Source organism: Denticeps clupeoides, chromosome 12 (assembly GCF_900700375.1).
Source record: "Denticeps clupeoides chromosome 12, fDenClu1.1, whole genome shotgun sequence".
Lineage (NCBI taxonomy): Eukaryota > Metazoa > Chordata > Actinopteri > Clupeiformes > Denticipitidae > Denticeps > Denticeps clupeoides.
In genome coordinates this window covers 20,426,696-20,451,113 of record NC_041718.1, presented here as the reverse complement: position 1 = coordinate 20,451,113, position 24,418 = coordinate 20,426,696, and the positions used below count along the sequence as shown (strand labels likewise).

General features: G+C 50.1%; 1 protein-coding gene across 1 annotated transcript in view; it reads left to right on the top strand.

Annotated features, from left to right (window-relative positions):
• Positions 1-4,164: 4,164 nt before the first annotated feature.
• Positions 4,165-24,418, top strand: part of foxp4 (forkhead box P4) — a 69,063-nt gene continuing 48,809 nt past the window's right edge. The window contains exon 1 of the mRNA XM_028998138.1: positions 4,165-5,045. The gene's annotated coding sequence lies outside the window, so the exon portion shown is untranslated. The remainder of the gene's footprint in view (positions 5,046-24,418) is intronic.

Sequence of the window (24,418 nt, the reverse complement as noted above, 5' to 3'; positions counted from 1 at the left end):
TGTGTGGACGTTGCTGTAGTGTGTGTGTGTGTCTTAACACGTCTGTTCCCATTTGTACTGTGTAAATGTGGGATCCCATTAAGGAGTGTGTGTGTATGCACGTTTTTTGTACATGTGTGTGTGTGTGTGTATATGTGTGTATGGATGCAGTTCCCTTTTGTGCCCTGCGGGCAGCTGTCGTCACATGACTCCTCTTTATTCTGGGGGTCTCCCTGTCTCATGTTGAGATGGGTGGGGTGACAATAAGGGGCCCATAATCAGAAAGCTCACATACCCCATTTCATACAACACACTTGAAACAAACCGATTGAATTCAGTGTACTAAACTCCGACTGGACGTTTTGCTGAAAGTTCCCCCTCTAAAACATTCCCACATCCTGCCTGCAGTCAGCTCAAGTTGGAAACGTAATACTTTCAAATAAAAAGAATGCGAGATCATGCCTCCATTTGTCTGTCTGCTAATGAGCGTTTACCCATAATCCCTTCTGCTCCTCCACTCCGACTGCAAGTGAAGCAGTGTCTGTTTCTCGTCTCTCTGCAGCTCTCCCCCCAAAGATGAATCAAGGGGCCACGCCCCCTTTCCAACACTCCGCCCCCGCCCTCAAAAGAAGCAACAAAGAAAAAGTCCCACCAGAGAGCCTCTGACCCCCCCCACACACACCCCCCTTTCAATTCAAGATGTTTCAGTGGGCTTCCCCACTTCACCGGGTCTCCTTCCGAGGACCACTCCACAGGACCTGCTGTGCTGGAGATGTTGCATTCCCGGCATTTTCCAGCATGTGACCCACCGGCCGAGTGTTCTTGGCTCCTGGTGTTAATGCTGTGGCTGATCCGGGGGCGTGTCCTTTCAGGCCCTGTACGTGTTATTACTGGGACGACGAGCGGCCCGGTCCGCAGGCGCGTGGCTCCGCCCCGCCCCGCGGTCGGGCCCGTGCAGGAGAACCTCCCAGGATCCCGCAGGAATAAACAAGTCGGCCGGGGGCTTATTTATCGGTGTGTAACCAGCGCCAGCTGGGCCAGTAAACACTTTTACGAGGCTTTAATGAAAGCAGCCTGTTGCTCTGTGATCTGGCGCGGCAATCAGCCCACGCAATTTGTGTTTCGCTCTCAGCCACCGTCTGCCGGCGTAAACAGTGGCTCCCGACCAGAACTCATCCTCGTTCGGTTTCTCTTCACCCGTGTCCCCCGCGCGAGCAGGCAGGTCGCGTCGGACGGTCCCCGCGGGGTCCCTGTTTGTGTTCACGTCCACGGGTGCCGGGAGGGTGTTTGTACAAACACACACACACACACACAAAGTTATGGCTTTATTTTACTGACTTTTATTTTACTACATCACTCCCAGATGCCTGTTAAAAGGGAATGCCCCCCCCCCCCCCCCCCCCACACACACACACACACACACACACAGATTTACACTCACACTTGACAGGCCGTGCGGCCTGATGCAGCGCTTTTCTTTTTCTACTCGTTCGAGGACGAGAGTGTGTGTGTGTGTGTGTGTGAAATTGTTCATTTGTGTGTCCGTATGTGCGGACATGCTGTGCGACTGCGTTTTTAAACACTGGGACTGGGACAAATGTCCAGCATTTGGCCTGAATAGGAACATCCGGTCCGGCAGCGTGACGTAACACAGCGTGGGGTCTCCTTAAGTGAGGCGATTGTCATTGTGAAACACTGCAGCACAGCACACAACAAAACGTGTCCTCTGCATTTAACCATCACCCTGAGTGAGCAGTGGGCGGCCATGACAGGCGCCCGGGGAGCAGCGTGTGGGGACGGCGCTTTGCTGAGTGGCGCCTCGGCGGTTCGGGATTCGAACCGGCAACCTTCTTATTACAGGGCCGCTTCCTCAACCGCTCGACTGTCTGTATTCAGTTGCATCTTCATCATTATATGAAAACATCACCTGGACTGATCCTGACATGAGTGTGTGAGAGAGTGTGTGTTTATGTGTGTCCTCACATGCACAGTCGTACAGGGACCATATTGGCCAGTTAACTTCAGGAGGAACATCATAAACAGACATGAATAATACGGTGTTTGATGTGTAAATCAGAATATATGTGAGGCTGAAAAAATGTCATAATTGTGAACATTTGTTCTTTCATGTGAATGCAGGGTAAAATATAAATGCTCTCACATTACTACCAGTTGCCATTCAGTTGCCATAAACTTAAATGTTTAAAACCTTACATGCTAATATGGGGAATGGCCTCCATCTGTATTATAAAACCTGGTGGCTGCGGATGATGGACGACATGCACGGCGGTGTGGGTTTGTGGGCGGAGCCTCCGACATCAACGCCCCGTTTTCCGGCGCTGACACCCCGGCCTGAAGTTCTGCTCAGATCTGCCAGCGCTCTCAACTCTGACATCCCCTCTCCAAGCGCTGGCATATTTCTCTTTAATTACGAGAAGAAAAAATGTTGTAGTACAGCCAATTCATGTAGCCAATTATGGTTTAATTTAATTACCTGTCGACTTTGATAATTATTACCCCTGATTAACCACAATGCTTGATCTCAAATGTTAATGGAAAAATGGGTGAAAGTGCTGAGCAGTGTTTTTATTTTTTTTATCATTTTTTCATAATATATATATATATTTATACCTATATATTATGCCCTGTAGAGGATGAGGACGATATTAAATACCAACTCCAGCTGCCAGGCCTGCAGGGTGGGGCTCCGGACCCCCCCACTGACCAGGGTCTATCTCTGTCCCCCTGATAAAAACACTGCACACGGACTGTGTGTGTGTGTGTGTGTGTGTGTGTGTGTGTGTGGGGGTGCACTCTGTATTCTCCGCTTGTTTAGTCTGGAACGAGCCTTCCGACGCACTAGATTTGTCTTTGTGAGTTTTGCTGATGTTTACTTTCTCCCAGGGCAAAACACAAACAAACAAACAAACAAACAAACAAACAAACAGACAGACAGACAGACAGACAGACAACCGCAGCACTGAACGAAGCTCCCAGCATGCATCACTGCTGGCAGAGGAGAGAGATGATAACAAACAACAGAGGTAAACAAGTAAACAAACAGCGGCGGCGGTGAGTACAGACCCCGTCTGGATATTTTTAGCCGCGTGTGTGTGTGTGCGTGTGTGTGTGTGTCTCAGCCCCACATGCTGCACACACTTGTGGCGTTTTGGCCCAGTATGAGCTTGAGTGTGACGACTGGATTAGTGTTGCTTGCCATTGGAAAGAGTGTGTGTGTGTGTGTGTGTGTGTGTGTGTGTGTAAGTGAGGGAGGGAGAGAGTGCCTCGTTTTTTTTTGTTTTTTTTTACAGATGCATGCTGGAGAGACAGACATTTGAAAAAGCAAGATTTTCATCTCTTTTTCCTTCTTTATCTGCTGCATTTGCGCTGGTGTCACGTTGTGTTGATTGGCCGGCCGAGGGAAGGAAGTTCTCCTTTTACACGGGCACCGATGTTCCACCAACATAACCCCAGACCAGAGGTTACAGAACAAAACCGGGGTACGAGCCGGCTGGTAAACCAAAAAGAAATCCAGATCTGTTCTGTCCCCTCAAGACCTCAGCGCTAACGCTAACAGTGATGATGAGTTCTTCTGAAAAGGATTCCTCCATCTACCGTAGCCACGGTGCGTCTCCCGCACCCCGCCAACTGCTGCCACCTGGGCGGCTCCTGCTGACACGTCTGAGGGACCCTGGTCGTTTTCCGAAGGTAAAAGATAACCAAGTACATGTGCACCCATGCAAACGCAAAAGATCCCGTGTTGATCAGAGCGGTGGGGGGGGCAGCTTTTGGGGGTCAAATTATGGCATTTTGACCCCCAAGTGGGTTCAGTGTCTTGCTCAGGGACGCGGAGGTAGTAAGTGGGGCTTGAGGCCACTAGTGTTACCCACTAGGCTACTACCAGCACAGGATGAACGGGGGTCACGGGGGTCACTGGGTAGCAGCTCGGTTAATAGCGGCAATCTTTACATTTTAATAACGTGAATTATAAAACCACAATCTCTGGGTAGCTCGGCCTGAAAAATACAGAAATAAATAAAATAAGTAAATACCATTTCATACTATCACGTCAATACTACTACTGATACCAATACTGTCTCATTACATCATATACTGTATATACACCATATATACTGAATAAATCCATATATTACCATATCGCACGCTTGTCTAGTTGTCTCGACCTGCACTATATGATGGGTCGGTGCACGATGTCCTTTGTCATGTTTTTGTGTTATTTTGTTATTCTGTGTCCTCTCTGTATATGGTGACATGACAGTGGAGTAGACTTTTGAAATACATGAATAAATCAATATTACAACAAGTAATAGTAACTAATAATAACAACATGTAATAACAAACGTTATGTAATTAAGAATAAGAATGAAAAATTTTAATAATAGGTATTGTGGTTATATCTGTGTGGAGCAGGTTTAAGTATGAATGACGTCTGTTACGCTGGGGTGAAAGGTCACAGCGCCAGGCTCACCGCGGCTGGCCGGGTGGGGGGTAAATATGGAGGCGCACCTGTTTTAGATGAATTACGGTAGCGCGAACTGCCCCCCTAAAATATCGGCAACACACACACACACACGCACGCACACACACACACACACACACACACACACACAGAGTTCCACGGCGAGCGTTCTTTCTCTCCGTGCGACGGGACGGACGGGATGCCCAGAACCCGAGCGGGGATCAGCTCCAGCCGCGGAGGTGGAGGAGGAGGAGAAGCGTGAGAGGAAGAGAAAGAGGAAGATCGCGGGAGGAGGAGAAGCCGCCGCCGCCGCGTCTTTTTTTTTTTCCTCCCTTCTTTTTAACTCCAACTTCACTCCAGAGCCGGAGAGGCGCGCAGAGAAACTGATTTAAAAAGAAGAAGAAGAAGAAGAAGGAGGAGGAGAAGAAGAAGAAGAAGAAGAAGAAAGGAGGAAGCGGAGAGTAAAGGAGCGGCGCGGAAAAAGATCTCCCTCTTCTTCTCGTCGCTCCGTTTCCAGCGCCGGGAGCCGCGCTGGTCCACATGGTCCAGCCCTGAACCAGATCTGCAGCTTCCTACAGACCTCCAGGTCCGGTACCCGCCGTTCACGCTGCTTGGTTGATTGATTGGTTGATCGATCGGAGTTGTTGTTGTTGTTGTGTGAGGTGGGGAGTGAAAGTGTGTGTGTGTGTGTGTGTGTGTGTGTGTGTGGTGTTTGGAGGCAGGTGGTTGCTGGATGTGGACGGAGTAAAGTTGGAGTAAAAAAAAAAAAAGAAAAGAAAGAAACCCCACAGCGCCTCCGAACCAGAGATGCGGTTTCAACCGGATTAATAATCCAGCAACCTGCAAATTAACCAAAACCCTCCACCGAGGATCCGGGATGATATTCCCATATTATTCCCTGTTATTCCCACTCGGGGAAGTTTCCCGAGCGCGAGGAGCAGGGCCGCCCGAAGTGCCAACTTCCTCGGAACTTTTTCTTTTCTTTTAATTTTGCGCGCTCGGTTGGTGTAAGTCCATTTTTTTTTTTTAATATTGTTATTTTAAAAATTCAGTTCATCTATAAAACGGCAACTTTACAAACACAAACTGGTTTATACCCCCACCAAAAACGCCAAACGTCCCAATTAATTCGCGTAAAAGCGTGGACGAAACGTGGACGAAACGTGTTTGTTCGGGTTTTGTTTGGTTTTGTCTTGTTTTGTTTTTTTTGCGCGAGCGCGCGCGCGTTTTTTTTTTAAATCGCGCTTTTCACGAGATTTTAATAAAAACGAGTGAAATGTTCCGATTTCGCGCCGCGGATCGGACGTTTTTTTTTTTTATTTTTATCATCGTCACACCGCGTGCGCGCGCGTCGAAGGAACCTTCCGCCGCGCGCGCCGTCACTCGCCGGTTTGTTTGTTTGTTTGTTTGTTAGTTTGTTTGTTTGTTTGTGCGCGTGCACGCGAACTCTCATTGGCGCTTTTGTCGCTGTCAGCGTCGCACAATTTCACCCGACGTACCCGAAGCTTCCGTCGTCCCCTTTCACATTTCTGACAGTGGAAATCGTCAAAATTCTATATATTTTACTACAAAAAAAAACTTCATTTTTGTTCATATTCCTCCTCAGAGGAAATAAACCGATTAAATGTAGAAATTTCACAGCAGTTGAATAATTGTAAAAGAGTAGAGCACTTTGGAAGACAGAAATTCTTTTTGCTTCTGTCTCCAGGGGGGCCGGAGGAGTTTTTGGGGTCTCTTTTTTTTTTTTTTTTTTGGGGTCACTCTCGGGCTGAAATCCAGCCCCTGTAAATCCTGTCACGGCGTGGCCGCTGGTGGCACATGACACACTTTTAATTGCAGAGCCTGATGAGATTTTAATAGAACGCTCAGGGCCGATGATTAACTCGTAATTTATGGATTATTGTTTTTGACGGACGCCTTTAAATTGCACTCGCATGCGTGTTGGACAGCTGATGTATTTTTTTTTTCTTTCTTTCACATTTCCTGACACACCAGGTCCGTCTTCTCGGAATGATAATTTGGATTTTTTTTGCAGAGAATAATTTCCCTTGTAGAAATACATCCTCGACAGGAATCATCATAAAAATCACTTTTGTAGATGCTTCACATAATTAAAAATCTTACACTTTTTTTTTGTTTGTTTGCTTGAAGGACTTGCAGAACGTTTTTTTGTGAAGTTAAAAAAAAAATGTTTTGGCACTGACTGAATTAATGTGCTGACATGGAGGCGAAGATGATGATGATGATGATGATGATGATGATTCCTCTCTGCCGCATTGGGTGACGCAGCCGCGGTTGGACGCCGAGCTCCATTGCATCAGTTTGGTGAAAAATGTTGACCGGGTGGGTGGGAGCCGCCGTGTTGAAATAACAGTCGGGCAAGAACTGCTGAGAGAACGTATTTAAAAAAAAAAAAAGGAAAAGAAATGAAAGAAACGCGGGACTCGTCCCCTCTTTCATTCTTTTTAGCACCTCGGCCAGTGGAGGGGCAGCAAAAAAGAATCCGCATTTTACAGTAAATCTGCACGTTTTTTTTCTTTTCTTAAATAAATCCGGCAGCAGCTGCGGGCTGAGCTCGCGATCGCAGCGTGTGATTTATGAATTCTTATTTATTTTGTTGGTTTGGACGCCGGGACGGCAGCTGTCCCCGGCTCGGTGTCGGCTCACCTGGCCTCTGCCTTTTAAAAAGGTGAATTCTCTCTTCAGAATGTCGGATTTGTTTTTTTTTGTCTTTTAAAACACTACCTGCGTGTGTGTGTGTGTGTGTGAGTGTGTGTGTGCGTGTGTGTGTGTGTGCGAACCTCTCCTCCCCCCCTCCATCTGACCCTCCTCTCCGGTCTGAAAATCACGGCGGGCGCCGGGACGAGCGCGTTTTGAACGGTGGCGTTTGACCGGCTGCCGCGGCTGAGTGTGGCTGGACGGTGATTAAACATGTGGCTTTAATTGCACAGTTTCAGGCCTGAGTGTGTGTGTGTGTGTGTGTGTGTAAGAATAATATATTTTAGACACGGCGGGCTTTTTTTTTGTGTCCCCCCGACTAGAACCCCAGAAACGCAAAAAAACAACTGGGGAATCAGAGAAAATTCCGGACGGGAACGTGGTTGCGGACCTGGCGAGGCGAAGCCTGTGACCTTTGACCCCCCCGGAACTTTAAAGGGCGTTTCCGGCCGCCGCCGGCGCTCCGGCGTTGTAAAGTGCATTAACTCCGCGGAGCTGGACGCGGGCGTTCTGGAGAGCGTCAGCGGCGCGGCGAGGTGATGAATGTCTCAAGGAGCGACCCGGCGAGAGGAAGGGCCGCTTCCGAGGGCGGGGCCGGTGGTGGTGGGGGGGGGGGGGGGGGGGGGGGGGGGGCTGTCGTTGAAGGGACGGCTCGGTGGAAGACGGCAGCGCCAGAGTCATTACTCCTCACCATCCATTAGCTAACCGCCCCGGGGGGGGAGCTTCCGGAACCGCGGCGCGGGCCTCGCCGCGGACCCATCGGCCCCGCCGGGTGCGGAGCGTCGGGGGCCCCGCGGCCCCTGATAACTCTGGATTCCGTCTGACAGCTGCATTTGTGTTATGGATTTTCTTTCAATCCCGAATCCCCGCCCCCCACCCCCCCCCCCCCCCCCCCCTGCCGGCAGGTCCTCGTAAAGCCGCTTCTGCCGCGCGCGAGACTGACGGGCCGTCACGTCCGTCAAACGGCCGAGTCGCGTGTCAGCGCCGCCGCGCCGCCGCCAAATAATCAACTTTCTGCGGGGTTCTCTGGGATCTGTCAGGAAAGTTCCGGATGATGCATGTTTGACAGCTGTTGAGCGTCGCGGCCGTGACGCATCTTAATGCGGCGCCTAAAGTTGCCACTTCAATCCCCGTCGGTGACAAAATCTCGTTCAAAAGAAACTTTCCCTTCTTTTCCCTCCCCTTTTCCCCGTCTTCCGTAAGCCGGCGGAGCGGAGCTGGACGTGCCGCCGCGCCCGCGAGGCCGCGCTTTTATTTCTTTATTTCTACGTGCCACAGAGCAGAATTCCCGCCACCGGGACTGGTGGGCCGGGAAAATCCTAATCCGGCGCGCGTTACTGTACGCCTTCGCCAAATCCCCCGTCCCGCCGCGGCGACCATATAAGTAATAACCGTATAAATGCATCTCATTTTCACCCGCTAATCCGCAAGGCATCGGTGAAACGGGGACCGTTGCCGTCTTTTTACGGTATTAGTAACGGGGGGGGGACAAGGGACGCCTGCTTAACTTATTAGCATTCGGAACGCCGCGGCGTGATGATCCGACTGCGGAATTATCGGGGAACTCTGGGCCTCGACCGATTTCCTTTACACTTTCACCCGTACGTCTCGGGGCCGTGAGCTGCGCCGTGGCGTCCTGGTTAGTGGCTCTTGTGGTGAAGTGGCTCGGCTCCGTGGGGGGTGAAGGACGCCCCCACCCCGGCATTCCGGAGCTGATGCGCCGTCACCTGTCAGGGTTCGGAATCTTCGTTACGGGGCGGACCATTCCTCCTCCTCCCTTTTTTTTATTTGCGGTGCGAGGTGACCGTTGGACACTGTTGACCGAGGGACATCTGCCGCTGTATTATTCCCAGCTGGTAATCCCCCCGTCCCCTCCCTCCCTCCCTCTCTCCCTCCCGCTGCTCCTTCCCCGCCTGCTCCGGTGTGTCCGGTCGGGAAGATGCTTGGAGCCGCGGCCCCTCGTGACCCCGTGTGGCCTGATCCGCGAGGCCCGACTATAAAAACACCGCCGGACTGGGAATTTTACCGCCACGCGCCCGATGCATCGATATTCACCGCACGTTTACCGATGAATATTCATCCCTCGTAAGCGGCGTCAAATTTGATCTTTCTGATGAAAAGCACGAAAGAGACGTTTTTATTTCCCCCCTCCTCTCGCCGTCCGTGATCGGAGCCTCTCACCGGGCCCGTTCCATCGACTCGGCGAGAAGATGCTTTACCGCCTCGACCGGCTCCGATGGAGAAACCAGAGACGGCTGAAGCGGCGCCGTCCTCCACCTCGTGTTTATTGGAATATTTCGGGTTTTTTTTTGTTTTTTTTTTTTTGCACTCTTTCGCCCCCCCCCCCCTGCCCCCCCTTTTTATGTTCTGTGACAGAAGACATTTGCATGGAGACGTCTTACCTTTTCAAATTAATTAGTCTCCCGGCATCCTTGAACCCGCGCCGGAGAGGGATTGAATACCTTAATTAAAAGACGACTGACGGCCAAATTCGCCAGCTTTATAGTTTTTTTTTTTTTTTACTTCTCCTGGTGTCTCTTTCTCTCTCTCTCTCTCTCTCTCTCTGTCTCTCTCTTTTTTCTTTCTTCCATTCTCCGGTGCACCGCCATGGAACCACCAGAATGGAAAAGGACCGTTTTTTTTTTTCCCAGATAAGAAAAAAAAAAAAAAAAATTTTAATATTGAAAAATCGCATTGAAATACGTCTGCGAATCGGTAACTTTTTTTAAGGTCCTCGTACGCTCCTCCCTGGTTAAATATATATTTTAACCGCGCGCCATTGTGTCATTTGATTGTATTGCCGCCGAGGGGCTTTCTTGACGTTTGTTTAGCGCCGCTGCAGTTTTCCTGGCCGTTCAGACGCCGATAATCGGCGGGATGAAAAACCCCTTTAGAAAAGTCGACGGATGAAAAGGAGCCGGACGTCACGACTGTTAAATACATTCCTCTCCTCCGTCCTTTTCACATCCCCCTTTTCTCCGTCTCCGCCGACGTGAGGCCTTCTTTTGAAGTATTTACAGTCCGCGGGTAATGGAGAAAACACAAACGTCGCTCCTCTTCAAGGACTGGCGCCATTTACGACTGGCTTTAAAGGGACCGGTCCTCGGCGCCGCGATATGAGGTCACGGCACGCGGCGGCGGGCGCGGGTTTTGTTCCGTGGAATCTGTGGCGCGCTTGCAGGGGCGGAGGTGTTGGTAAAAGTTCTCGGTAAAAAAGTTCTTCTCGCGACGTTACGGAGCGGGGTCCCCTTCTTTTCTGGGGTTGACGGTTTACAAGGAACCGATGAGTTCCATTTCGACGTTAACCCCAAACTGGTGTTCGGTGCGGATGTGCGTAAGGCGAATCAGCGCCGTTGTGGCGAGGACGCGGCTCCCCGCTGGGCGCGGCCACGGGGCGTCGGGGAAGATCGGGGATCTTGATTGACGGACGGGCCGTAATCAGCACGTCCCCAACTCCTCTACGCCGCCGCTAATCAGCGTAATTGACGCTCGGCTCCGACCGTGACCTCCAGCTGTGACCTCCAGGCCCCGCCTCGGGCCACGCCCTGGTGGCGGCGGGTGGACGCGAACTGTTGCTCCGTGTGTGCGCGCACTCGCCTAAATTCCGCAAACAAACCGGCAAAATAGCGAGAATTTTTGGAATTTTGCCCCCGAACATGCCGACCTTCGACCTTCAAGAACAAACGTGGAAAAGCAGGAATCTCACAGGGAAAGAAGTCTTATCTGCCGTGTAATAATATGAAACAAACCCGCGAATTCGTTTTATTTTCTTTTATTTCGCCGTGGTTACGTTCTGGGCGGCTGCTTGCGGGAGTTGCTCCGCGTTTTTTGCGAGACCTCTCGATGTCTCGGAGCAGAACGTCCCTTCTCCCGAGGTGCTTGTTCCACGCGCCGAGGCACCTCGAACCCCGCCCCGCTTTCAAGAGAACGCGTTCAAGAGAGTGAGAGATCAGTTGGGCGCGGCGCAATTTATCGCAATATAAAAAAAACACGGCCCTTCAAAGAAATCCCATTCTTCTTATTTTTAATGTTTGATGAGACGTTGAAAAGTTTCGGAGCGTCACGCCGTCTGAACAGAGTAGAACAGAGAGCGCCGTCTAATCACCCTTCACAGAAAAATGACTCCCGACCAGATTTAATTAACTGATAAGAGGGACTTCAAATTAATTTTTCAAGGATGTTAGATTTTGATTAAGAAACTCCTAAAAGAAATAGACGAATAATCAATTTTTTAATCAACTTACTCAAATGGTAACTGGTTAATATGGTAATTCTGACAATTAGGGCAAATATTGTAGAGCAGCCGTTTCAATGCGTCCCCTTAAAGGAATTATAATATCTTTACATCTAATTATCACGCCTATTTAAATTATTTTTTTTTTTTTTTTTTTTTTTTTTTTTTTGGCGCGGCTACCTCTCAATTTCGGTTTTTCGCATTGAAACGGGGAGTTGGGAAGGGGGGTAATGAGGTGAAAGTTGCCGGCGCTGCTGAATGGGCCCTTTCAGGGATCCTCGTTGGGGGGTGTCGGGAGGAAGTGTTAAATTTAATCTTTCGCTCGTTTACATTTAGAGCAGGAACGGCTCTGGAGGGCCTTTTTCTTTCTTTTTTTGCTCGGCAGATTATACGAATTAAAAGCCGCGAACTTTTTCTTTTTTTTTTTTATTACTTTTTAGCTTTTGTTCATTGGAGGTGGAGGGGAAGGTGTAGCGGTGCATTAGCATAAAAGTTGAGCGGGAAGTTTAATTGATTTTAAACTTGGGCCTTTGTTTTCTTTTTTCCTTTTCTTCTCGGAAGTGATTCGGAAATGAAATTGGATCCATGTCATTCTTTTTTCTTTTTCATACAAATCAGATTAGGACTTATTTATTTATTCAGAAACGCGTTTGAATATCAGTCATTGAAGAGCGCCGGCTGCTTTTGTTTTTATTTTATTTTTTAATGGGCGGGGCGCTTGTGGAAGTGTGCAGAATTCCCTCTTTTTTTTCCCACTGAATTCACAAGCACGACTGGCTAAGTCACCACGCGGCACACGGGCCGGCTGGCAAAAACCTACATATTCAATTAGCAAAACTCATTAACAAAACTTGGCGTTTGTTGTGTTTTTTTTTTTTTTTTTTCTCGTCATCTCTTTCAGGCTCGGAATTAATGGTTTTGATATGCTAATTAGCGAGTAATTTAATTTCAAAAGGCCTCAATTAACAGCAGCGTTGTGGACATGAAGTTAAGCAGCATAATCTAATTTGCATTAGTAACGAGCAGGGAGTAATTAGGAGACTAATTAGACACTTCAGACACCACTTGTGTTTACTTTCTTAATGAAGTGGAGTCCCCCCCCCCCTCCCCCCCCACCTCGTTCTCCGGCGTGTGGCTGGCACCGGCACTGGCACCAGAGGAAAGTGGCATATGGCTCACAGATCGGCTCCAATTACCAAAGCCGGGCACTCGTCAGGTTAGCGGGCAGCGAGGCGTGTCATTGGCCGCTCCGGCGTTCCCGAGCACCAATCAGACGCCTCGTCCGCGCCGCCGTGAGCCTGCGCATGCATGCGTGCATGCCACCAGGGATGTGTGTGTGTGTGTGTGTGTGAACTGTTCGAATTTTCGGTGAGTTTTCCTCATCGCCGCGTTCTTTTTTTTTTTTTTGCAATATTTTCCTTTTTATTATTCTTATTTTTTTTTTGCAGAAGGAATTGTTTTGAATTTTGATGCAATGACGACCACCCCCCCCACCCCTCCTTTAAACTGTCCCACCACCTCCTGCACAATAAACCAGATGTCCCTTCTATTACTCGGCATGGAAAGTTTTTTTTTTTTTTCTGTTTCTCCTCTCGCTCTTTCTTCCTCGGAACTTTATCCCAGTTCTGGGACGGTTGCTGATCTCCATGGAAAACGAGTCGGGGATTGTTGACACACGTGGCCTGTAACCCCCCCCCACCCCAACCCCCCTCATTATACTGATGTGTTCACTGGAGTCTGAAAGGAAGTGTGTGTGTGTGTGTGTGCACGTTTCCTCCCCGGGTTTGAAAAGCTGCCGGGCCCGGTGTTCCGAGCTCGGCGTTGGGGCGTCCGGCCCAGTCTGGCCTCCTCGGGGGCGTGAGCCCTCCGCCCGATGAAAGGGCTTGTGGGTATTTGGCCGTGAGCTCGGTAAACACGCCGGCGTTATTTTCTCAGCCCCTCCGTCAATAAGGAGCCCTGCCTCGCTTTCAGCGTCCCGGCAGCTCGCAAACATTCCACAGGCTTTTCCCGGCTTTGTCCGGGCGGCCCAGTATAAATTATGGCTGTGCTTTTGTTGAAAATTAGCCATCTCAAAGCGGCCGTGCTCACACACACACACACACACACACACACTTCTTCCTCAGTGGCTTGGAGGGTCAGAGTTAAACAAACAGCAGAAAAAGGCCACTGATAGGAACTGTTCTCTCCGCCTGGAAGCTATTAAAAAGTTTGAGAAGCGGTGATGAACAGCGTGGCGTACGCGCCGGCCCGTAATTGTCGCTGCGGTTTGGTGTTTTGTTTAAAATCGCGGGCCTTCAGGCGGACTGGGACGGGCCGCGCCGACCAACATTTGAATCGTCTCTCCTCGTTTGGATAGCAGCAAGTCGTAAAAGTGGGCGGGCCTCCAGGTGAAGGAAAGGGCAGCGTTGATTGACAGGTTGAAAGTGGGCGGGGTTAAAAGTGTGGCGAAACGGGACCAGTTTCGTGTTTACGGTGCCCCGTTGTGGTATTTGGCTGCAGAAACAGGTGGGACGGTTCAGGGAACCTCCCATCCCAGTTAGGTCTTGTCTTTATTACCCCAAGACGGGAAAAAAAAAAAAAAAGGAAAGAAAAACATGGCCGCCATTGTGCAGATGTGTCTGAGCGCGTCTGGCTTTACCGCTTCTGACAGACATGAGGAGTTAATTAAGGCTGCCGGCGCTCACATCATCCGTCCACAACTTTATTTCTGGGATACGCTCCACTGTGTTGACGACGCACTGAAAACAGTGACAGGCGAGTGGCGGATCAGTAAACTGCAACTCCCATGAGTCTGCAGACCCACAACGCCGGGGAGGAACCAGGTGTGTCGTCCCCCACCGTCTGGCTGCCGTTACGACTTTAATCAGTACGAGACAACGTCGCAACGCAGCTACCCTGGAGATACGGAACCCGCGCTCAGAGTGGAACGGAAAGGAAAGTTGGGGTGGGATGAGAAATCAGAATCAAATTCAGCAGCTCGAGAAATAAAACCAGTCATATGACTCTATAGAACAGAGTAAAAATTTGAAATAAAACCAGGGTCCATATCTGTGTCTATTCAGGCTGAAAGTTGGGGTTTGGTGAGAAATCAGAATTGAATTCATCAGCATGAGAAATAAAACCAGTCATGTGACTCTATAGACTCTAACCGCTCATGACTCTATAGAACAAATTAAAAATTTGAAATAAAACCAGGGGTCCATATCTGTGTCTATTTAGGCCGAAAGTTGGGGTGGGATGAGAAATCAGAATCGAATTCAGCAGCATGAGAAATAAAACCAGTCATATGACTCTATAGAACAGAGTAAAAATTTGAAATAAAAACAGGGTCCATATCTGTGTCTATTCAGGCTGAAAGTTGGGGTTTGGTGAGAAATCAGAATTGAATTCATCAGCATGAGAAATAAAACCAGTCATGTGACTCTATAGACTCTAACCACTCATGACTCTATAGAACAAATTAAAAATTTGAAATAAAACCAGGGGTCCATATCTGTGTCTATTTAGGCCGAAAGTTGGGGTTGGATGAGAAATCAGAATTGAATTCAGCAGCATGAGAAATAAAACCAGTCATGTGACTCTATAGACTCTAACCACTCATGACTCTATAGAACAAATTAAAAATTTGAAATAAAACCAGGGGTCCATATCTGTGTCTATTTAGGCCGAAAGTTGGGGTTGGATGAGAAATCAGAATTGAATTCAGCAGCATGAGAAATAAAACCAGTCATGTGACTCTATAGACTCTAACCGCTCATGACTCTATAGAACGTTGGTGAAAATTTCAGCGATGATTCGCTTTCGAATCCTTAAGTTAAATATGTTGATCACTCATCTTCTCAGCCACGTGATTCCAGCTTTGTGTCCATATTGAGGATATCCATATCGGGATTAGCTTTCAGCTAATTAGCCGCTAGCTGTTGGATATTGTTCCCGTCGTGTTTAAAGATGCCCCGGACCCGGCGGTGCAACATTTGCCCCCGAGCGCCGCCTCGGAATAATGGCGGTGGGTCAGAGAGCCTGGTGCTTTCTGGGAAATAAAGGGGCTTTACTAAATGGGGTCGGCCAGCGGGCCGCGGGGAGCGATGTGAGTTTCATGTAAATGACGGCCGGGCGCGGTAACGCCGAAATTGTTTCTTTGAAAGGACCGCCGGTGTTAATGGGAAGGCAAACCCCCGTCTCCGCGCGGGATTTACACACACCCCTGAAATGGCCTGACAAATCGGGGGAACGAGAGGTCTCCGCTTCCACCGCGCGTTAAAAAGAAGTGAATAAAAGTTGCGGCTCGTCTTCCGCCAGTTTTGCATCAATTGTTGATTAAGAAAAAAAATGCAAAAACTTTTCACCCCATTTCTGGATTAAAACTCCGTTTAGAAACGAGGCGACCTTTCAGGTGACCTGCTCAGCATTTCCAGTTTTATCGACCAGAACGTCAGACAAACTGAATTGCCGAAAAGATCAATATTCTTCGGCCATGACATGACTCTCTTTGGTAATAATTTAATCGGGCGGAGCGACTTGTGGGGTTTTGTAGTTGGAATGTTTCCGGTGGTCGCAGGTCGGGGGAAACGACTCATAATTCTTCCAGACTTTTTACTAGCGGGAAGAGAAATTATTTATTAAAAGTTCTCCGTTATGAAAGTTTTAAAATGTAATTAATGTGACAGTAAATTTTTTCGGTGAAACGTGTCCTCTGTATTTAACCATCACCCTTGGTGAGAAGTGGGCACCATGACAGGCGCCCGGGGAGCCGTGTGTGGGGACGGTGCCTTCATCAAGGGGTCCTCAGTGGCACCTTAGTGGATCGGGACTCGAACCCCCAAACCTCTGATCACGGGGCCGCTAGGCCACCACTGCTCCACAAAAATGTCACCATCACAGAAGTGAAGAGAAGTCATTGTGATACACAGCAGCACAGCACACGGTGCACACAGTGAAATGTGTCCTCTGCATTTAACCATCACCCTTGGTGAGCAGTGGGCGGCCATGACAGGCGCCCGGGGAGCAGTGTGTGGGGACGGTGCTTTGCTCAGTGGCACCTCGGCAGATCAGGATTCGAACCTTCTGATTACGGGGCCGCTTCTCCGTGAATGAAATCCGTTATTTTAATTGGCTGGGAACGCGCCTACTTGTACCCACAATGCCTCTGTGCTCCTCGTAAATGGCTGCCGAAGTCCGAACATGGGGATGGAGCCCGGGCGGCCCAACGAAGCCGGAGGCGGCCGGTGTTTTAGTTACACGTTTGGACGGCCCGGGCGTGGACGCCGAGCCTCGTTTTGACATATTCGCTGCCGATTTCCAGATTAATTAGAAGCGCAGCACCCTCAGTCCCATGGAGGTTTCCGTTTGTTCATTAGCTGTTTTAATAACTAATTACGGAGCGGGGGGGGGGGGGGGGGGGGGGTGTTAATTGGGATTCTTTTAGATCATTTGAACTTTTCTCTTTCCCTTCAGAACCAAAAAAAAAGTAGAAAAACTTGAAAACTAGAATGTATAAAGGCCGGGAAAATTTTGAAATAAAAAACGAGTCCATATCTGTGTCTAGTCAGCCTGAAAGCTATAGAGTTTTTTTTTTTTTTTTTATGTATTATTTATAATTTAACTTTATTGAAATTTTTTACATGATTTTAAATATTTACAACGGTGTTAGTTACACACATACGCACATATCTGCGCTTGTTATTTATTAAAAGATTCTTGTTGCTCGGCGCGCCGGAAGTAACGTACGTTTGTCCCGGCGCTGCAGCTCGCGCCGCGACCGGCAGATGAACGTGGCGGCATGCAAGCGGAGCGCCGCGGAGGCGTGGTGTAATCATGAGATTACAGCCGGATTACAGCACTCACATGTGGGCCGCCTCCATCCGAGGGGGGCGGAGCTCCACCGCCGGGACCGCGCGGCCGAACGCCACCGGGTGCGGCCACATGAAAGTGGCGTGAAAACCGCAGCGGCAACTCATCTGCGTTTGTGTCTGTGTGTCACCGTAAACCGCTGTGGGTTCTTAAAGTCGCGCTGCGATGGTGCGAAAGATACGAAGAGGCGAGGGCCGGTGGGAAATAAAGGGACGGGACCTTCTGGGACGCCCGTCTGTGCGCGTGTGACGTGTCTCTGGTCCCCCCAGGCCTCTCGAGGATGTCGACTTCCTTTCAGCGCCGCCCTGAATGCACCGTGAAAGGAGCGGGGGGGGGGGCGCGTGAAGGCGGGGACAGGTCGGAAACCCGCGGGTGACCAGCCGGCGAACCGGAGGTCACCGCGCCACTTTGTGGAAGATGCGCCGATGTTTGAATGCGTGCGCGTGTCCGGGTGCGTAATGAGAAGAGCGAGTGTCCTCTCTCTCTCTCGTCCTCAGGAACCTCCTGAAGACTCATCTGTAGCTTAGAAACGTGACGTGTCGTGTCGTGACGTAATGCATGTTCTGGCCACCAGGCAGGTGGGATGTTTTGCGCGTTCGGTGTGTCGATGGAGCGCCGGGGCTGAAGGACGCTTCGCCCTGTCCTCGGTCTTCGGCCTGACGACTCAGTACATTCACCCGCCAGGACAAATAAGAGGTACGTTTGGATGTCTTGAGATTCCGTCTCCTTTTCTTCAGCCACCATCTTCCCATTCAAAGGAATCACCATGATGCCACTTTTTACGAAGACCATATATGAAAAGAAATTTATTATAAAACTGTTCTCGCATAAAATTCAAATGAAATAATTTCAACCTTGTGTGTATGTACGAAGGTGAAGTGTTTGTCATGGTGAAATGTGTCCTCCGCCCTTGGGGAGCAGTGTGTGTGGACGGGGACCCCAGTGGCGCCTTGGCGGTCCGGGATTCGAACCCACAACCTTCCGATTAGGAGTTCGCATCCTTGCCCGCGAGGCCACCACTGTGTGTGTTTCCATATTTCACAAACACATTAGAAGCGTAGTGGAGTGAGTATTCATTGTGTGTGTGTGTGTGTGTGTGTGTGTGCACTATATAACGTCTCTGTATGAGTTTATGTAATGTATGTATGTAATATATCGGTATTTTTATACTTCAATGACTGGCAAATATATGCTGGAGGCGGAGCCTGGCTCCCGTGGGCGGGGTTTTTTTTTTTTTTCTTTTTTTAATTGCACTTGTCAAACATCCGCAGACGTTCTCTTTTTTAATGAACGAGAATGGATTTGAGCTCATTGACTGAATTTCTGTCATCCAATCAGCGTGCTCGAGCTAATGGCAGCCGTGGGAATCGGCTTTGGGAAATTTTCTCAAAATCTCTTGACTCCAGGAAAAAAAAACAGGGATCTGACTCCGCCCACACGCGGCCGACACCCATGTGACTCTGGTGGGGAGCGCATGCATGTCAGGCCGTATTTATTTATGCCTCCTGTTAATTCTCACAATGACTTGTGGCCCCCTCTTTGTTCCGGCGGTAACAGTCACCGCCACCGATGTTAATCCGGCCCGAACCAGTGGCCGCCGCCCACTTTCTCCCCGCTCACTTTTAGGACGGGCCGAGCGAACACTCCCGTGGGAAATATGGAATACCCCGGAGGATTACTCCAATCCCCAGACACATTTTCAGTGTGTGTGTGTGTGTGTGTGTGTGTGTTTCATCGTCAGGTTATAATTGGCTGGACTCATCAGTCCTTGGCTCTTTTTCCTGCGAACTCACGGGAAACAACGCTCCGAACACTCATGAACATGTAGTGGGAAAAGTGGAACGTTTATTAATGTACTTATTAAAATATTTTGTGCGTGTGTGTGTGTGGCTTCCCTTATTACTCCATAACGGATGCGTCCGGCGGATTTTTCCCGCTTCTGGTGGTACATGGCGCTCCGTCTTTCTCCGTGTGTGTGAGTGTGTGATGATGTCAGCGCTCCGGGCTGCTTCGTGTCCGTTTGCATTAAGCTGAACAAAAATCCGAACTGCTTTTATTTCTTTTCTTCTTTGGTTTGCTTCATTTAGGGACGGGAAGAAGTAAAAGTGCAGCTGGTGTGTGTGTGTGTGTGTGTGTGTCGCAGGGTTTTGGCTGTGCGTAAGCGTGGGTGTCGGCGGTTTTCGTAACACAACAGACGTCTTTTTCGGAGCGGCCGTGATAATCTCGCGCTGGAACCGCAGCCTTTGTGAAATCCGAGCGCCGGGCTGCCGCCGGCCCTGCAGCTGTAAACACTGTTCAAATAAAACAATTCACGAAAGAGCGGCCACGCGAACACTCCGCATTCGTACGGGCGGGATCACAACCGAAAATATTCCTAATAACGATGGACGGTACTGCGCGGTTAATAATATAATCCCGCATCCATAGTCTTGTTCCTCAGAAGCTTGGTACACACACACAGCGTGACTCTCCACTTGTTATTGGATGCAGGGTGCATTTACATTTACATTTACAGCATTTACCAGACGTCCTTATCCAGAGCGTCTTACAATCAGTAGTTACAGGGACAGTCCCCTCTGGAGACACTCAGGGTTAAGTGTCTTGCTCAGGGACACGATGGTAGTAAGTGGGGTTTGAACCTGGGTCTTCTGGTTCATAGACGAGTGTGTTACCCACTGGGCTACTACCACCCTGCAGGGCCTTGCTTTTGTGTGTGTGTGTGTGTGTGTGTGTGTCGCCGGTGCTGCAGGAACAGCGCGAGACGTTTGACTTTAAACAATCCCGTATTCCGACCTGCTCCTTTATCCGTCCTCTGGCACCTGCGCCATTTTTCAACGTTCTGGAAACGTACACACAACCAAACTGCCTCCAGATGTTCCAGGCCGCCTGTGTGTGTGTGTGTGTGTGTGTGTGTGTGCGCTGAGTGAGGGCTGGTGGTGACAGACAAAAGAAATGTGGAATTTTTCGGGGTCTCTCTCTCCGGTGGGCCGAGCGTTCCGTGCCGACGCTGAGAACCCTTGGGCCGCACCGCGTCTCTGGTTGACTCCTGTCCCACGAACTGGACGTGACCCCGTGACCCGTAACGGTGACATCTTGGATCCGACCCCGGCCTCTCGGCGAATGACGTGCACGTCGAGCCGGCGGGTGGGTTCGGCACCCTGAAATGCACGGCCGCACGTGGCAGCCAAAACTGGAACGCTCTCCGCCGGGAACAATTACGGTGACGCGAGCGATCGAGGCCGATCGCCCCGAGTCCCGCCGAATATTCATCAGGTCCAGATGCGGAACCTCGCCGCCGCCACCGTGTCCTGATTGATTACCTGCTCGGGAGCGAGCCGGAATTCCGGAGAGTGAAACGGCGACGCCGGAGTCCGTGGACGTGCTCGTGCCGCTTCCCGCACGCTTTTGCCGGGCTTTGGCGGTTCTGGCGGAACGTTGCGAGTTCGCCGTTCCGTCGGCACGCGTCGTCCCGCGGAACGATGGCGGCTCTTTGTGGCTTGCGGCGGAGTTCGCGGTGACGTTCACCTTTTCGTGACGGCTGCCGTGATTCCGCCCCGTTGGATGCTGGGAAGGCCATATGGTGTCTATTTGCGGCAACGTGTACGTTTTCCCGAAACGGCCTGGAAGGTATGTGGAACGCAGAACTCCCCGGCTGCTTGTTTTGTTTTCGGCCTTCCAAACACACGATTATTCCGCCGCTCGGCCCAACGCCGGGCTATTTGTGGACGGATAATTTTAGCGCCGGTCCGAACGGCCCGGCCGGCTCTCCGCGGGCCGAGAACGTACCACCCAGTCGTGGACAAAACCGCACGCCCTCGACCGCCGGGGCGCTGGGGAGGAGGAACGTTTCTCGAACCCGTCGCTCGGCATGAAAGCGGCATTGTATCATTTAAATGGACCCCGAGCTGAACGTTTTTAAGGTTCTCCGGAGAACCGGCTCCATAAAGCAGACAGTCGGCGCTTGGCGGGCGCGCGTTCCGACGCTTCCAGGAAACGGAAACGTGAAAATCAATTCGCTGTGAAGAAGGTAAACAGTCGATCCTGTGTTCCCTCTCGGTTCTTCCAGAGTTCCATGAGGAACCTGATGATGGGATCTGGAGGGATCTCCTTACTGCTGTTCTGACGGGTTCTTTCTTTTATCTCTGCTGCTCGGTTCACAATGGATCTGGAAAGGGACCTGCAACTTGATAGAGGGTTCTAAAGTGAGCTTGGTCTGTTCTCGAAGCACCGAACCAATTTGAAGTGAAGGTTTCTCCAGTCGGAGCTTCTCAGGGATGCCGTGTTAAGTGGCTGAGGTGACGAGGACCTGAAGGAGAACAGCGGTGCTGCTGATAACGGCAGAAGAAGGTTTTGAGTCCAGCGGTCGTTTAATGACTTCCGCTCCTCGGTTCTGTCCACTCCCACCTTCAGAGGGAGATTTAGTCTCCGCCTTTCTTCAGACTCCTCCCCCTAAAAGTGGGGAAAGCGCATTTCTCAGGATCTAATTAGGAACCAAATTTACAGTAGAAATTACGTTTGTTTGTATGTGTGTTTTTGCATTTTGTGTGTGTGTGTGTGTGTGTGTGTGTGTGTAATTCCGCAGTAGCACCACGCCTCCCACCACAGCCTCGCCAGACGGTGGGAGCCGTCTCATTCATTCATGCGGGACCCAGTAACCCCGCCCCCCAGCATTCCCGCCCACCGCCAGCACGAGGCGAAGTCGTGGCTCTTGACCAGAGCCTCCGGCGCGGCGTCCAGGACCGATTTTCCACTTGAGTCGGAGGTTCAGAGGCTTTCCGGACTCCCAAAATGGATTCGGGCTAAAAGGGATCCCACTATTTTCCCTCTCTCTCTCCGTCCCTGCCGTTATTTTTCCCAACGCTCGGACGCTGTGCCGGCTTCTCCTCTGTACGTGAAAGTTGGAAACCCCAAACGAGAACGGAATGGGGAAGTTTCCGCAACTTTCCGCAGACGAGAGTCGAGAAACGCGCGAGAACAAGCTGGCGTTCAAGTTCTTTAACCTTGAAATCTCCCCTCGCAAATGCGGTGACACTCTCTCTCTCTCTCTCTCTCTCTCTCTCATCTTTTAAATGTTTGAGTGTTTGATAGTTTTGAGGTCTATAGCAGAAACCACTCGGGATTAATGTCATTCATATGCCCCGCGGGAAATTACTTTTGAAATGCATATAATCTAAAACATGCAATTAGGCTGACTTTATGCACCCTGTTTAATATGAATTATCATTTTCTGAATACCTATTATTACTGTGCACATTTCTTCAATTATATTGTTCCCTTTTTTTTTGTCAACCCCCCCCCACACACACACACACGCACACCAATGGCACATGTGTGTGTGCAGACACACACACACACACACACACACACACATCCTGTAAAAAGAGACAGAAGAGGCCTACTTTTCAGCCGTGTTCCGTTCTGGAAGGTTCCGTGTTAATGATGTTTAATAATCCAGGCGGTGGCACTCAGACGAGAAGAGGGACAGGAGAGGTGAGCGAGGCAACACTTTTAATAAAAAGGGAAGAAAGAAAGAGGGGAGGAAAAAAAAAAAAAAGGCGGACGGCCGCCGCTTATCCAAACACGTCTGACGGAACGGAACACGGAACCGCGGCGGGACCGCCGCCGCATGAATATTGAATGGGACGAGTGAAAAATTGATGGCGTACACGTTTTGTTGTGTGTTGTGCACACGTGGGATCCCCCCCCCCCCCCTCCTCCGCCTCTCGCGCCTTTTAATTGAAATGAAGGCCGCTCTGTTTTCAAATGAATCGCCCCATGAATGTATTTATGTTGCGCCATAAATTATTCTATTAATATTAGCACGTATCAAATTAGCGGCGCGTCCCCCTGCGCACGCTCGGGTAATGTTAATTAGCGTTCGCGACGCTTTGGCAAAGATTTTTCTTACCGGCCTGAATTATAGAACAGACATTTTCTAACTCAAGCAGCTCGGCTGTGGGAAATATGAATATTTCAGTCCTTCCTGAAAATGACCCCCCCCCCCCGCCGCCCTCCTTAATGTAGTCCGGCGCGGCCGTTAACGGCCAATCACGGCGGCGGATTAATGGTTCTCGGGATTACACAGCCGCCACGATAATGTACAAAGTCATCACGGCCAAGACGCCTCGGACCAGGTTCACAAGTGCTGGAATTCAATTAATTTGAAAAATGGCCGCCGCTCCCCGAGTCACCTTGTTTTTATTATAGAGTTATTAAATTTTATTTGATTAAACCCACTCCGATCCAATCAATTAATTAACTCTGCGGCGGCGAGTCCAAGTCTTGAAAGCGGACGTGTGAAATTATCTCCCGTCCACTTCCGTCCGGTCTTTTACTGTCCAGCTCGTCCGGTTCCGGCTGCGTTCGACTCAAATATTTATTTATTTATTTTTTTAACGTCAAGCCGATTTTTTGGTATTAAAAACAAAAAATTAATTAGCAGCCAATAAAAAAAAAAAGGGATTCTGAAATTAATAAAGATCTCTCAGTGAGAGGAAAAAGGGGACGTGACTAATAGAAACGGGACGGGCGAATGACGGGCCGCCAGTCTAATGACGCCCGAGCTGCGCTCGGCTCGCGTTCTTTTTACAGTTAGAACCCAGTCGGACCACCTCCCACTGAACACCGGCCAGTGTGGGGTTCTGAAGGTCATTCCCATAAAAGCCTGGCCGCTAATTGGCCGCCGGATCGACCGTGGGATCCTGGAAGCCATAAAAGGCCCCGCCTCTGTTCCGCCACGTTAAATACAATTTGGGCTTAGGAGCTTTAGCCCCGTCATACGGTTCCCCTCGCCTCGTCGTTACCCCCTTAAACCCGCCCACTTTTTCTTATTCCATGGCCATGATGATCACGGGATAATGTCCCCTGGCCCCACACCACTTCTCACCCGGTCCCTGGGGTTCTCACGTCACCTCACACTGCCCGTGCTCATCAGCATCTAGTGTAGGACGCAGGAGGCCCCGCCCCTTGGAGGTGGCACCGTTTTCTAGATGCCCGCGCTCATCAGCATCTAGTGTAGGACGCAGGAGGCCCCGCCCCTTGGAGGTGGCACCGTTTTCTAGATGCCCGCGCTCATCAGCATCTAGTGTAGGGCGTGGGAGGTCCCGCCCCTTGGAGGTGGAACCGTTTTCTCGATGCGTTTCGTTTTGATGTCTTGC